Source organism: Coregonus clupeaformis, unplaced genomic scaffold, assembly GCF_020615455.1.
Source record: "Coregonus clupeaformis isolate EN_2021a unplaced genomic scaffold, ASM2061545v1 scaf1387, whole genome shotgun sequence".
Taxonomy (NCBI): Eukaryota; Metazoa; Chordata; class Actinopteri; order Salmoniformes; family Salmonidae; genus Coregonus; species Coregonus clupeaformis.
This window is the reverse complement of record NW_025534841.1, coordinates 98,038-115,386: the sequence shown is the minus strand read 5'-3', so window position 1 is coordinate 115,386 and position 17,349 is coordinate 98,038.

The following is a 17,349-nucleotide window of genomic DNA, read 5'->3' as shown; positions in this document are numbered from 1 at the left end:
TTTAGCATGGTCACCACCTGTTTTAACATGGTCACCACCTGTTTTAACATGGTCACCACCTATTTTAGCATGGACCTGTTTTAACATGTTCACCACCTGTTTTAAAACAGTCACCACCTGTTTTAGCATGGCCACCACATGTTTTAACATGGTCACCACCTGTTTTAACATGGACCTGTTTTGGCATGGTTACCACCTGTTTTAAAATGGTTACCACCTGTTTTAACATGGTCACCACCTGTTTTAACATGGTCACCACCTGTTTTAGCATGGACCTGTTTTAACATGGTGACCACCTATTTTAACATGGACCTGTTTCAGCATGGTCACCACCTGTTTTAAAATGTCACCACCTGTTTTAGCATGGTCACCACCTGTTTTAACATGGACCTGTTTTAACATGTTCACCACCAGTTTTAGCATGGTCACCACCTGTTTTAGCATGGTCACAACCTGTTTTAGCATGGTCACCACCTGTTAACATGGTCACCACCTGTTTTAGCATGGTCACCACCTGTTAACATGGTCACCACCTGTTTTAGCATGGTCACCACCTGTTTTAACATGGTCACCACCTGTTTTAACATGGACCTGTTTCAGCATGGTCACCACATGTTTTAAAATGTCACCACCTGTTTTAGCATGGACCTGTTTTAACATGGTCACCACCTATTTTAACATGGACCTGTTTTAAAATGGTCACCACCTGTTTTAACATGGACCTGTTTTAACATGGTCACCGCCTGTTTTAACGTGAACCTGTTTTAACATGGTCAACACCTGCTTTAAAATGGTCACCACCTGTTTTAGCATGGACCTGTTTTAACATGGTCACCACCTATTTTAACATGGACCTGTTTTAAAATGGTCACCACCTGTTTTAACATGGTCACCACCTGTTTTAACATGGACCTGTTTTAACATGTTCACCACCAGTTTTAGCATGGTCACCACCTGTTTTAGCATGGTCACAACCTGTTTTAACATGGTCACCACCTGTTTTAACATGGTCACCACCTGTTTTAGTATGGTCACCACCTGTTTTAACATGGTCTATGCCATCGTTGCAGAAATATAGAAGAATCTCAATTGTCTTTCCTTGATTCCTCATGTTCTCTATCCTCACCTCCTCCTCAAACCCATTGGATGAGGAAGGAATACGAGGAATCAAGGAAATAGCAATTGAGATTCTCCTTGTCCTGTATTCAACTCTGAAACCTGTTTTAACATGGACCTGTTTTAACATGGTCACCACCTGTTTAACATGGACCAGTTTTAAAATGGTCACCACCTATTTTAACATGGACCTGTTTTAGCATGGCCACCACCTGTTTTAACATGGTCACCACCTGTTTTAACATGGACCTGTTTTAAAATGGTCACCACCTATTTTAACATGGACCTGTTTTATCATGGTCACCACCTGTTTTAACATGGACCTGTTTTAACATGGTCCACCTGTTTTAACATGGACCTGTTTTAGCATGGTCACCACCTGTTTTAACATAGACCTGTTTTAACATGATCACCACCTGTTTTAACATGGTTACCACCTGTTTTAACATGGTCACCACCTGTTTTAACATGGACCTGTTTTAACATGGTCACCACATGTTTTAACATTACATGGTACCACCTATTTTAACAAAGGACCTGTTTCAGCATGGTCACCTCCCCTGTTTTCATGTCACCCCTGTTTTAACATGACTTTTCCATGGTCACCACCTGTTTAACTTCACCTGTTTTAGCATGGTCACCACCTGTTAACATGGTCACCACCTGTTTTAGCATGGTCACCACCTGTTTTAACATGGTCACCACCTGTTTTAACATGGACCTGTTTCCCAGCATGGTCACCCACATGTTTTAAAATGTCACCACCTGTTTCAGCATGTACCTGTTTTACAACATGGTCACCACCTATTTTAACATGGACCCTGTTTTAAAATGGTCACCACCTGTTTTAACATGGACCTGTTTTTAACATGGTCTACCACCTGTTTAACGCGGGAACCTGTTTTAACATGGTCAACACCTGCTTTAAAATGGTCACCACCTGTTTTAGCATGGACCTGTTTTAACATGGTCACCACCCTATTTTAACATGGACCTGTTTTAAAATGGTCACCACCTGTTTTAACATGGTCACCACCTGTTTTAACATGGACCTGTTTTAACATGTTCACCACCAGTTTTAGCATGGTCACCACCTGTTTTAGCATGGTCACAACCTGTTTTAACATGGTCACCACCTGTTTTAACATGGTCACCACCTGTTTTAGTATGGTCACCACCTGTTTTAACATGGTCTATGCCATCGTTGCAAATATAGAAGAATCTCAATTGTCTTTCCTTGATTCCTCATGTTCTCTATCCTCACCTCCTCCTCAAAACCCATTGGATGAGAAGGAATACGAGGAATCAAGGAAATGCAATTGAGATTCTCCCTTGTCCTGTATTCAACTCTGAAACCTGTTTTAACATGGACCTGTTTTAACATGGACCAGTTTTAAAATGGTCACCACCTATTTTAACATGGACCTGTTTTAGCATGGCCACCACCTGTTTTAACATGGTCACCCACCTGTTTTAAGATGGACCTGTTTTAAAATGGTCACCACCTATTTTAACATGGACCTGTTTTATCATGGTCACCACCTGTTTTAACATGGACCTGTTTTAACATGGTCACCACCTGTTTTAACATGGACCTGTTTTAGCATGGTCACCACCTGTTTTAACATAGACCTGTTTTAACATGATCACCATCTGTTTTAACATGGTCACCACCTGTTTTAACATGGTCACCACCTGTTTTAACATGGACCTGTTTTAACATGGTCACCACATGTTTTAAAATGGTCACCACCTGTTTTAACAAGGACCTGTTTTAACATGGTCACCACCTGTTTTAACATGGTCACCACCTGTTTTAACATGGACCTGTTTTAACATGGTCACCACCTGTTTTAACATGGACCTGTTTTAAAATGGTCACCACCTATTTTAACATGGACCTGTTTTAGCATGGTCACCACCTGTTTTAACATGGTCACCACCTGTTTTAACATGGACCTGTTTTAAAATGGTCACCGTCTGTTTTAACATGTACCTGTTTTAACATGGTCACCGCCTGTTTTAACATGGACCTGTTTTAAAATGGCTACCACCTGTTTTAGCATGGACCTGTTTTAACATGGTCACCACCTATTTTAACATGGACCTGTTTTAACATGGTCAACACCTGCTTTAAAATGGTCACCACCTATTTTAACATGGACCTGTTTTAACATGGTCACCACCTGTTTTAACATGGTCACCACCTGTTTTAACATGGACCTGTTTTAAAATGGTCACCGTCTGTTTTAACATGTACCTGTTTTAACAAGGTCACCACCTGTTTTAAAATGGTCACCACCTGTTTTAACATGGTCACCACCTGTTTTAACATGGACCTCTTTTAACATGGTCACCACCTGTTTTAACGTGAACCTGTTTTAACATGGACCTGTTTTAACATGGTCACCACCTGTTTTAAAATGGTCACCACCTGTTTTAACATGGTCACCACCTGTTTTAACATGGACCTGTTTTAACATGGTCAGCACCTGTTTTAACATGGAACTGTTTTAACATGGACCTGTTTTAACATGGTCACCACCTGTTTTAACATGGTCACCACCTGTTTTAACATGGACCTCTTTTTAACATGGTCACCACCTGTTTTAACATGGACCTGTTTTAAAATGGTCACCACCTGTTTTAACATGGACCTGTTTTAACATGGTCACCGCCTGTTTTAACATGGACCTGTTTTAGCATGGTCACCACCTGTTTTAACATGGACCTGTTTTAAAATGGTCACCACCTGTTTTAACATGGTCACCACCTATTTTAACATGGACCTGTTTCAGCATGGTCACCACCTGTTTTAAAATGGTCACCACCTGTTTTAGCATGGTCACCACCTGTTTTAACATGGTCACCACCTGTTTTAACATGGACCTGTTTCAGCATGGTCACCACATGTTTTAAAATGTCACCACCTGTTTTAGCATGGACCTGTTTTAACATGGTCACCACCTATTTTAACATGGACCTGTTTTAAAATGGTCACCACCTGTTTTAACATGGACCTCTTTTAACATGGTCACCGCCTGTTTTAACGTGAACCTGTTTTAACATGGTCAACACCTGCTTTAAAATGGTCACCACCTGTTTTAGCATGGACCTGTTTTAACATGGTCACCACCTATTTTAACATGGACCTGTTTCAGCATGGTCACCACCTGTTTTAAAATGGTCACCACCTGTTTTAGCATGGTCACCACCTGTTTTAACATGGACCTGTTTTAACATGTTCACCACCAGTTTTATTATGGTCACCACCTGTTTTAGCATGGTCACAACCTGTTTTAACATGGTCACCACCTGTTTTAACATGGTCACCACCTATTTTAACATGGTCACCACCTGTTTTGCCATCGTTGCAAATATAGAAGAATAAGGAAGAATCTCAATTGTCTTTCCTTGATTCCTCGCGGTTCTCTATCCCCGCCTCCTCCTCAAAACCCATTGGATGAGAAAGAATGCGAGGAATCAAGTAAATGCAATTGAGATTCTCCCTAGTCCTCTATTCAACTCTATGTTGACACTTCACACATAAAGACACTGGGGGGCGCTCTAGATCTGTGGTTAGGTTACTGTCTAATGGTTCAGGTTAGGACTATTCTTAGATCAGTGGTTAGGTTAGTGTGTAATGGTTCAGGTTAGTACTGGGTCAGGGGAATCTGGTCTTAGATCAGTGGTTATGTTAGTGTGTAATGGTTCAGGTTAGTACTGGGTCAGGGGAATCTGGTCCTAGATCAGTGGTTATGTTAGTGTGTAATGGTTCAGGTTAGGACTGGGTCAGGGGAATCTGGTCCTAGATCAGTGGTTAGGTTAGTATCTAATGGTTCAGGTTAGTACTGGGTCAGGGGAATCTGGTCCTAGATCAGTGGTTAGGTTAGTGTGTAATGGTTCAGGTTAGTACTGGGTCAGGGGAATCTGGTCCTAGATCAGTGGTTAGGTTAGTGTGTAATGGTTCAGGTTAGTACTGGGTCAGGGGAATCTGGTCCTAGATCAGTGGTTAGGTTAGTATCTAATGGTTAATCTAATCACATACACACACATGCACACACACACAACTGAGCATATGGATGTTGGAGATGGACAACCAGGGTTATGTTCTGTTCTGTTATTCTCTATAGATCCTGTTTGAGATGGACAACCAGGGTTCTGTTCTGTTCTGTTATTCTCTATAGATCCTGTTGGAGATGGACAACCAGGGTTATGTTCTGTTCTGTTATTCTCTATAGATCCTGTTGGAGATGGACAACCAGGGTTCTGTTCTGTTCTGTTATTCTCTATAGATCCTGTTGGAGATGGACAACCAGGGTTATGTTCTGTTCTGTTATTCTCTATAGATCCTGTTGGAGATGGACAACCAGGGTTATGTTCTGTTCTGTTCTGTTATTCTCTATAGATCCTGTTGGAGATGGACAACCAGGGTTATGTTCTGTTCTGTTCTGTTATTCTCTATAGATCCTGTTGGAGATGGACAACCAGGGTTATGTTCTGTTCTGTTCTGTTTTTCTCTATAGATTCCGTTTGAGATGGACAGCCAGTTTCTGCTGATGCCTAAACGACCAATCAAACTGAGGCTGGAGCCCCGTAGCAACACCCCTAGCAACACCACCACCACCTCTCTGAAGAGTCCAAACACATGACCAAATGCAGGAGTACCTTACCCTACCATCTATCTATCTATCTATCTATCTATCTATCTATCTATCTATCTATCTATCTATCTATCTATCTATCTATCTATCTATCTATCTATCTATCTATCTATCTATCTATCTATCTATCATATGAGTCTATCTATCTAACATATGAGTATATCTATCTATCTATCTATCTATCTATCTATCTATCTATCTATCTATCTATCTATCTATCTATCTATCTATCTATCTATCACTACCTACCTGTCACACTATCAATCTATACTGACCAAAAATAGAAACGCAACATGCAACATTTTCAAAAAGTGACTGGGCACAGGTGGCATTGCGTTGTGTGACAAAACTGCACATTTTAGAGTGGCCTTTTATTGTCCCCAGCACAAGGTGCACCTGTGTAATGATCATGCTGTTTAATCAGCTTCTTGATATGCCACACCTGTCAGGTGGATGGACTATCTTGACGAAGGATAAAATGCTCACTAACAGGGATGTAAACCAATTTGTGCAAAACATTTGAGAGAAATAAGCTTTTTGTGCGTATGGAACATTTCTGGGATCTTTTTTTTCAGCTCATGAAACATTTTTGTTAAGTATCTATCAATCTATCATTGAATATTCAGTCCTTACCCTAACCCTGCTATATTCAATAGGTTTCTGAATATAATATGACAATAAGACTGCATTCATGTGTCACGGTTTCGGCCGAGGCTGCCTCTCTCCCTTGTTCGGGCAGGCTTCGGCGTTCGTCGTCTCCGGAATTCTAGCTGCCACCGATTGATGTTTCATGTTCGTTTGCTTTTGTCTGTTTGTTTCTACACCTGTTTCTGTTTTGTAGTAATTAGTGTCCTATAAGTTTCTCGTTGTGTTTGTCTTGTGTTGTGTGTGATTGTTACCGTCAGTCTGTGTATTGCTCGGTTGAGCGTTATTTTCTCCACTGTTTGCTGGAGCGTTCGTTGCACTTGTGTGTGCACTTATTTCTTCCTGACGCACCTGTTTGTGCGCATTGTCTTTTCGCCTTCGTGCGTATTTTGCTGTCAGGCTTATTTCGTCCTGTTGCCTGTGTTTAGGCAGGAATACAGCTTTCTGGAATTCAGTCTGCTTCCTGCGTTTGATTCCTACACCACACCTACAACACGACCTGACATCATGATAAATGTAGCATTTGTCGGCTCAACTGGAAATTACCTTTAAATGGCGCATAGCTGACAAAGCGCTGGGATTGAATCCTGGTCTCAGTTTGATTAGGGCTCAGAAACACATTTTCACCAGATAAAAGAAAGATAGTAATACTATGGATGCATTAGGGGTACACCAGGGGTATTCAATCCATGGCAGATGTCATGTGTGGATCCTGCACACTACTGGCTGGAGGCTAGGATTCTCCTAGAATTTAGAACTCTAACTGGTGTTCTCTAGAACTCTACTCTCATTTTGTTCCTCTGGGTGTTCTGCTGTGCAGTCTTTCCAAAATAGAATCTTTACCGTCTGTTGAAATGATCGCTGCAGCTGCTTTGTTTTAAACTTTAATAATCACAAATCAATAAAAATCATTCCACTAAAGAACAAGGTCGTCTGTGTATTTGTTAGCGTTCATAAATCAAAACATTATAGACGATAGTCTACTATAGGTATATTGGTATATCAGTGTTAAATTCAAATCTCTTTACCATCATATCTAACCCAATATGACACCAATCTCAATGAAAATTCGCAAATCAACTTGATTGGAGATAAACAACACACTCCCCGCCTCTCTTCATAAGCCGTCCGTCCATTACCGAGAACCACACATCGGAATTTTAACAGGGTCGTTAGCATTAGGGTTGTTGGACAATTTTTTGCCCAGAACTAGCTCAATATCTAGGCGTCGGATAAAAACGAGACTACAGTGTCCATAAAGTGACCATTAGACTACAGTGTCCATAAAGTCACCATTAGACTACAGTGTCCATAAAGTCACCATTAGACTACAGTGTCCATAAAGTCACCATTAGACTACAGTGTCCATAAAGTCACCATTAGACTACAGTGTCCATAAAGTCACCATTAGACTACAGTGTCCATAAAGTGACCATTAGACTACAGTGTCCATAAAGTGACCATTAGACTACAGTGTCCATAAAGTGACCATTAGACTACAGTGTCCATAAAGTGACCATTAGACTACAGTGTCCATAAAGTGACCATTAGACTTGGCACCTTTTGGACTGAATACGTCTGTAGGGGCTCGGACTGGGCGGCATATACCGTATTTTACTATATACCGGAATTGATGCACGGACCGGTTTGGGTTTTTACTTTACCTTCTATAACGGTATTTGAATGTTTGGTTTGTTAAATGTGATGAGTGGTGGAAAAAGTACCCAAAAAGTAAAGATACCTTAATAGAAAATGACTCAAGTAAAAGTGAAAGTCACCCAGTAAAATACTACTTGAGTAAAAGTCTAAAAGTATTTGGTTTTAAATATACTTAAGTATCAAAAGTAAATGTAATTGCTCAAATATACTTAAGTATCAAAAGTCAAGTAAAAGTATAAATCATTTCAAATTCCTTAAATTAAGCAAACCAGACAGCACCATTTTTTATTTTTTATTTACGGGTAGCCAGGGGCACACTACAACACTCAGACATCATTTACAAACGAAGCATGTGTTTAGTGAGTCCTCCAGATCAGAGGCAGTAGGGATGACCAGGGATGTTCTCTTGATAAGTGTGTGAATTAGAATATTTTCCTGTCCTGCTAAGCATTCAAAATGTAACGAGTACTTTTGGGTGTCAGGGAAATGTATGGAGTAAAAAGTACATCATTTTCTTTAGGAATGTAGTGAAGTAAAAGTAAAAGTTGTCAAAAATATAAATAGTAAAGTAAAGTACAGATACCCAAAAAAAAACTACTTAAGTAGTACTTTCAAGTATATTTACTTAAGTACTTTACGCCACTGAATATGATAAACTGTGTGTAACGTCCATTTTAATAGTTTACCCCAGTACTTGAGTCATCTCTCCGCCCCATCTCTCTCGACGCCGCTTTCCACACAGACCTAAACCCGCCCCGTCACCCAAGGAGCGAATTTTGTTGTTCCTCGACCAGGAGACACTCGCGTTCAGTCTGCATGGTCAATGCAGCACATGCAACAATGTTGATGACTATGATGCTGTTTCCACTTTGCTTCTTAATATGAATCCACAAGCGTTCTATAATTACACTATTCGTTTGTGTTTCTTACATCTGCAAACAGCTAGTTTGTCTTTTCTTAGCAAGTTGTGGCTAAGTCGTGTTAGCCGCTAATGCTAATCGCTAGCTAGCTAATAAATGTACTGAGCAGGGGCGGTGTGTTCAATAGGGCGATATGGGCGACGCACTGCCAAACGGGAAAAGGAAGGGATTTTTTTTCTAATCAATTATATCACGGCAACAGTAGTTATCAGTGTTGTAATCTAGACGTCTGATCTGCCACAGTGCCACTAAATGTCCAATCAGGCTAAAGTCGTGCTTCAAATGCCCCCCCCCCCCTTTTGGGGCTGTAGTATATGATGAATGGTGGCAATTATTGCCATCAACAAAGAGTCAGTTATGCTGCATCGTGTTAGAAGTTTTTATTCATACCACGAGGTTACAGCATAGATTACAGACTCGCGAGGTCCGGAGAGCAGTGTCCTCCAATTCTAATGTCTGCTCTGTCCTATCTTCTTCGTTCACCCCTATTTATAACCAATGCAACAAGATGGGCTCCCTCTTCTGGCCAGTTTACAATACACTTCCTGTCTATTATATGTTACATTATACTAACCATTGTCTTGTGATACTAACATAACCAACATTCCATTTCGTCATGAAAAACATTTAACAAAGGCATAATCTTCAGATACGACATTCCCCCCTTTCGAGACGAAATAAACGTCTCGAAAACAAACAGAATAAGATTATGACTATTAACCATTTATCTCCTTGAGTATCTTTAACATTAAACCAAACACCTTCTCCTCTAGAGTGTAAATACCTTTCTATGAAATACCTGTTTATGAAGTGTGAATACATTACTATGACATATGAAGAAATCTCTATGGAGTGTAAGAGCGAAAAACTGTCCAGCAGCCATCCATCCATATCAATCAAGACAGTAAAATTCTCTCACGGTCCCTCTGCCCCAGGCAACCACCGTCGGTACTCCAGATAACCTCATTAACCATGTAAATGCATTTGAAACTATGATGTAATTAAATACACATGTAAACAAAATCCTATCCATAAATATCCATTGTACGGCTGGTCAACCCATCGAATCGTACAATGAATCTCTCCCTTCCTAGACCTTCTCTGTCCCTAAACATTCACGAAATAAACAAAAGCATCTAAGATCCTCATCTGCATTCAATAACATCAAACATCATTCTACTAAAATCAATACCTAAGAATATGACACAATTATGTATTACACATCAAATATGTCTATATTTCATTGCAGACACTGGAATGTAGTCCACTACACTTCATCTCCCTGTAGTGTCCTCTTCCAATGGACTTGTTGATGATGGAATCAGCCACACCCTCCTTGTTTCATCTCCTCCAGTCATATTCTCCTTCATATTGTCTTTGTTTGAGTATTCCAATCTCCACATGTTCTCCCAAATGCTTCTGGAATGACAAGAAAATAAACGACCAAACAGTATCCTTTGCAAAACAACCACTTTCAAATTAAACCTCCATTTCACCTAAGAATTTAAAAAATGATACATAAATGATGCATGAATCACATTAACCTATCCCCCCTTGATTCATAAATCATACTAAAATCATACTAAAAAAAATGTTTTCCTTGAAACAATAAAAATAAAATGATCAAATAATCAAAAAGGATATTTATCCATCAGTTCCACTTGTCAATCTTTATCCAGATCAGGAACAGTCAACACCGGCATCTGAGTGTTGTCTCCAGGCACCACTTCTCCAACCTATCTCAATCTCATAACTTTCTCAAAAGTCAGTACAAACATCTTACACAGTGTTATCAAAGCTGAAACTAAAATCTGACCCATCACTGCCCCTACTGGCCTAACTGATCTTGCAACCAAATCCTATCAGATCTCCCAAATGTTACACCATATCATGGAAGAGGTCCCCCTTCTCCCCTTAGACTCATTCTCCAATGGTAGGCTTGAAGACTATGACATGTAGCCATGTCACCCTTTTAACCCTAGATTTAGCTGTGTTCGGTGCTAACTCTCTTTTAATGGTAAAAGCCTCATATGGAAGCTTCAATGTTGACATGTAACCAAATCCTGTCCATCCCTAATGTAAGAATATAGATGCTTTATCACCCCAAACCCCCTAAATATCTCTAAGATTCCCCATAGTCACATTGTCAGTCAAAAGCTAATCATTTAACCATCAAAGTCCTGCTTTTCTTACTACCTGATATATAAAAATTACATTATATTTGTCATCTCTAACCTTATGTTAATGCTTATCCAAAGTTATCATATAACATCCCAATATAATATTCCCATAAACATACCCCCTTACCTCATATGTTTTATTATAACAACAATAACTTTTAGCCCTCAATGTTTCACCTGAATACTTCAGGTTTCCATTGTTACCTGACCTTACTTTCCATCTAACAATTCCCATAGGATAATTCATTTACCCAAGAACACTTAAACCCTACTGTTCTGACAACTACATTATTTTATCTGTCAATGACTGTTGCCGATACCACAGTCATGACAAAGCATAACCCTGACCCACACCTGCCAGAGGCCGCGCGACCGTCTAACACGTCTTGGGCTGGCATCCCCAACAGACATCAACCCTCAAGATTCCTCACTGACTCTTACCGAATGAGTTAATCTATCTCTAATTTTCACAACAGAGGAACGAGCAGCACTGATCAGATGCCCCCCCCCTCTGTCATCAAAATCAAAAGACCCCATCCTGCAGCTTCCATGATGAATCTCTCTTCTCCATTTCAGATTAACCTATATTGCTCTCTACTACTATCTGCTCTACTTTTTAACCCTATTCGTAGTAACCTAAACCCCTGAGTCTCTCTTGCTGCCTCCTTTAATTTCAGAAAAGTTGTTGTCATCCTTCCTACATTTGCTATTACCATCGTATCATTAATCCCTTCCCAAAGGTACCATTAACGTTGTTGATTTAGTTGATGAATTAAAACCCTTAATTCCCTCTAGTGGGAAACTACCAACATCCTATTCGATTATTCCCTGTTGGAGTGACTACTGTAATAAACTTATCCTTAACTCCCTCTGTGACTGTGGAAAGTTTTACAGACTTCAAATCTTCCATTATAAGCGTCACCTTACAAATTACATAGCCCTTTAACCCATAATTCTTAACCGGAACAAATTTCTATGCTTTCACTAGATAAGTACACATATTCTCCCTGATCTTTATCTGTAACCTTACGCAAAATAAGTGAACAGTCACTCCTAACCCTCTTCTAAACTATACCTCCTTTTACTCCTGGTCCTGATAACAACACTTATTCTCCATAATTATCTCTCCATATGAGAGAAACGTCCCCATCCTAAACCCTAATAAGTGTTTTCCCCCTAAAATTGGTGCTGTATTGGTTCCCTTATAATCAAATGCAATATATTGATGACTTTAATACCTATCAATGTTGAAAGAGTTAACTTGCTTCTCACTGTTGTTATAATAGACTGAAGTGTTAATGTCCTTATTTACTCCTAGTTTTCCCCCAGTTTTCCCCTAAAACTTTGAACTCTTTCCTTGTACTTCCATCCATCACCACTAGTGTCACTTTTTCCCCAAATCTCAGTCCTATCTCTAAATCCCTGACTTTCAAACTTTTGATTACACAAAGTACACCTATAATGACCTTGATCTCCCTGCTGGAAACTGTAAATATAGATACTCAATCACCCTCAAATCATTCAGCAACACATACTTTCTCAATGCATCTGCTCCTAATCTATTTAAACTCCTACCATATCTTCCCACTAAACTTTAAAATGTCCTTCCTCACTGTTCTCTCTCTGTCTTACTACTAACTTTGAAACTTAGCTTACTGTCTCAGAGTTCCTTCACCCCTAGTTCTCCTAACTTATTTTAATCTAATCTTTTCTCTCATAACATTTAAAACCTTTTCCCCTGATTTATTGACAAAATCTCTTACCACCAAATTTTTAGAATATGTGATTGGGAAATTTCCCACCTGCTTCTGACTCCTTTACACAGACTTGGCAAAACCGACTAAACACCTTTTAGCCTAACCTCAAATCTCTTAGTGTAAGAATATAACCCAAAATAACAGTCACCCCTATTAAGTTTTCAGACAGATTGTCTTAGACAGTCTAGTGTACATCTTATTGTACAATTCAATTCTCTTCCCAACACTGCAATAACAGTATCTTCTAATATTAGTATGTCTATTTTGATTAACTGTTTTACTACCTCAAATCCCTATCCTAATTCGTTATCAATTAGTGATATGTTTAACCTCTTTAGGCCTAAACCCAGATAAGTTTTCCCCTATTCACTATCACTTCTAATGGTCAGTTGTTTTTACTTCAATTGTTGGCTATTTTCTCTTCTTCTCTAATCGATGCTCTCAGCTGATACCCCCCTTCCGGATATTCTAGACACTAACAGGTGATCTTGAATTGCCCCTGTATCTTCCTTAAAAAGGTTCTCTGTTCTTCCTCCTAACTTGTTGCATGAACAGGTAAAGTACCCAATCTGTCCATAATTATACCAGTCTTCTGAAAGTTGCTGAAAGTGTAGCTGAAATATTCCTCCTTCTTCTTTGTTCTTCTCCCTCTCCAATTCTGTGTCTGTCCAGAAACTGGCGGTCGATATGGAACATCTGGTCCCCCTTGGCTGGTACAATTGCCTTTGATATTGTTCCGTTGAAGCTGTAACAGTGATTGTTGATTTGGTTCACCCTGATTCTTCATCACACAAGCTTCTCTTCTCCACCAGTTGTATGATTGACTTCTCAGAGTTTCTTCGTCCTGTTCTTTGTTGTTGACATATCAGGATTCTTCAAAAGCTTATATTTCAAGTTCTGTCCTCGAAATATCGTCTTCCATCATCTTCTTACTTTTCTTCAGCATCTTTGCCTCAATGTATTCTTCTTCTCCTCCAATTCTTGAGATTAAAAATGTTCTCCGCAGGTTTTCTCCTTGTCTCTTCTGTATCTTCAGCGTCTCGAGCTGTTCCTCTAGCTCCCTTACCTCTCCCAAAGTCGTCTCTTCCTCCAGGCCTGATACGCCTCGGTCTATATCTCCTATTTCTTCTCTGCCAGTCATTGTAGGATAAAATCCTCTTGAACATACAACACCTTTCATCTCCAAATCTTCATCACTTTCTTCATCAGAACTCGAATCTCTTGTCTCCTTCTTCGTTCAACTTTCATCAGAGATCAAGTCTCCAGTATCCTTCTTTCCTCTCTTGCCACTTCCTTCTGATCACAGAGTCACCTCCACCCATGGCCTCTCATCCATCACTCTCCTCTTCATCCTCCTCATCTCCTTAAGTTCCCAGACATCCCGGTTTTCCTTCCGTCTTCTGGATTCATCTTCATCGTTGTTTCTGCTCGTATTCGTCTTCATCTCTGATGCCATAATCACCCTGCTGGATGATGTCTTTCTGCTGAATCCGTATGTGAGAAAGGTGTACTAACTTCTGCCATTAGTCTCTCCTAACACTACTCTAACCCTACTTTGATTACTTTGATTAAAAATGACTATTTTAATCAATTTTCCCCTATATCAAGCCCTTTTAAATTCCTTTATTGTGAACTATCCTATTTTAGACTATATAAGTTATATAGGCTTCCCCCCTGTAATTCTTAATATAACCTAAACAAATCCATTAACCATCCTGAATAATTAAACCCAATTTTATTCCTATGTCACCAATTTATCCATTAGTGTTGAGTATATTACCACAACCCATCAAATGCAAGTAAATGCAAGTTAGTCATCTTCAGACTAAAATACCCATAAACAAAGCCTTCTAACCTTACAACCCTTCAATACTCCAATTCCCATAACCCCTTGCTCTATTAGCTCTAATTATCATAAATTTACAGAAGACTCCTCAATCCATCCTGGATTCCCAACACATCTGTAATTAAACCCCAGTGATGCACATAGCCTCCAAAATGCAATTTTTAATGAAATAGTATTTGCCAAGTCTATGTAAAATCGTCATAACATCACATATCCTGTTAGGGAAAGATTTTGTAACCATAATCAGTACCAAAACCTTTTTGACTTGATCCTCTGCCACGTGACGTGATCACTTCCTGTATCTCCTCGCTCCCCCTCTCTCCTGTCTCTCATGACAAGGGACAAAGACACAAGAACAGCTTTTAGTAGTTCATGCCATCACTGAGTATTTCCAACCATTCAAAATTCATTCGTTCTACATTATTCACTCTAAGACTAAACTCAGGACTAATTATAGATCGCCCAAAAACATTTTGCTTTTAATCCGTCATTTAATTATTTAATTCAATCTATTATAATCCATTATCCTATATTTAATTTATAAATTCAATAGGCTACAAAACAAGTTTCATCTTTAACCAATCGCAGTTTAAACTAGAATCATCGTGTTAAAATCTCTTTATGCGTATTTGTTCCGTCGTCTGTGTTCCTCTGTCTCCCCCCTGCAGTTTAACCAATGTGTTGTTTTACAGAATTCCACGCATGCGCAAATATCATTTTAACCTCATGCTTGAGTTGCAGCATCCCATCGTGATGCCGTCTAGTGCCGTAAAACAAAACGTTCCCTAATCTCATGCCATAAACTCCAACTCCCCCGTTCTGTAGTGTAATGTCGCAAAATTAAACACATGCCCATACATTTATTAAATAGATCGCTCCAAAACATTTCATTTAATTTTAATCGTCTTTTACCTTAATTAATTATACTCCGTCAACATATATTTGATTTATAACTTTACTACATCTCGCCAAATAGTTTCACGTTCGAACAACAGCCGTTTAACACCTAGGAGATTTTTCCCAAAATCTCTCTATTCTGTGACTATTGTCCCTTGGGGGGACCTATGACCCTTACCCATAATGCCGTGCTTTGTAGGCTTAGCACATAAACACATGTTGTAGTTTTAGCCCCGTAAAATCACACGCATGCGCACATCCCCTTAAGCCCATGCTTCCCACACAATAGACCGATAGCATTACGCTACAGCGTCACTATTTTATACGTTATACTCACACAATTACACATAACAGAGCTCACATTTGCGTAAACCTTCAGTTCCACCACATACAAACAAGTTTAAGAGGCTTGAATCCATCGCAGTGAACCTCTAAGGTTGAGATTATCATGTAGCACGCAACACAATTAGCCTTTCGCTAACTGCAGCCTACAACATGTAACAAAACCCAGCATTGCGTTCCTTTAATTGAGTACTGTTTCGTTTGCCCTAAATTTATTCTGCCGTGAGTAAGGCTATTTAAGTGAGCGATCCCCCCCAATGCAACTATCCCGTCGAACAGAAGTTGAGCAAGCCATCCCCAATAAATTTTCAACCAAACCCCAGTCCAAGACTGACCTGAAACTCATAATGCGTTGCCAGGATTTTGGCCCACCCTGTGGTCGCCTCGTCACGAGGGCTTATCTAAACCTGCAATGCTCTAAAATTGTATACATACAGTGGGGAAAAAAAGTATTTAGTCAGCCACCAATTGTGCAAGTTCTCCCACTTAAAAAGATGAGAGAGGCCTGTAATTTTCATCATAGGTACACGTCAACTATGACAGACAAATTGAGAAAAGAAATTCCAGAAAATCACATTGTAGGATTTTTTAATGAATTTATTTGGAAATTATGGTGGAAAATAAGTATTTGGTCACCTACAAACAAGCAAGATTTCTGGCTCTCACAGACCTGTAACTTCTTCTTTAAGAGGCTCCTCTGTCCTCCACTCGTTACCTGTATTAATGGCACCTGTTTGAACTTGTTATCCGTATAAAAGACACCTGTCCACAACCTCAAACAGTCACACTCCAAACTCCACTATGGCCAAGACCAAAGAGCTGTCAAAGGACACCAGAAACAAAATTGTAGACCTGCACCAGGCTGGGAAGACTGAATCTGCAATAGGTAAGCAGCTTGGTTTGAAGAAATCAACTGTGGGAGCAATTATTAGGAAATGGAAGACATACAAGACCACTGATAATCTCCCTCGATCTGGGGCTCCACGCAAGAGCTCACCCCGTGGGGTCAAAATGATCACAAGAACGGTGAGCAAAAATCCCAGAACCACATGGGGGACCTAGTGAATGACCTACAGAGAGCTGGGACCAAAGTAACAAAGCCTACCATCAGTAACACACTACGCCGCCAGGGACTCAAATCCTGCAGTCCCCCTGCTTAAGCCAGTACATGTCCAGGCCCGTCTGAAGTTTGCTAGAGTGCCTTTGGATGATCCAGAAGAGGATTGGGAGAATGTCATATGGTCAGATGAAACCAAAATATAACTTTTTGGTAAAAACTCAACTCGTCGTGTTTGGAGGATAAAGAATGCTGAGTTGCATCCA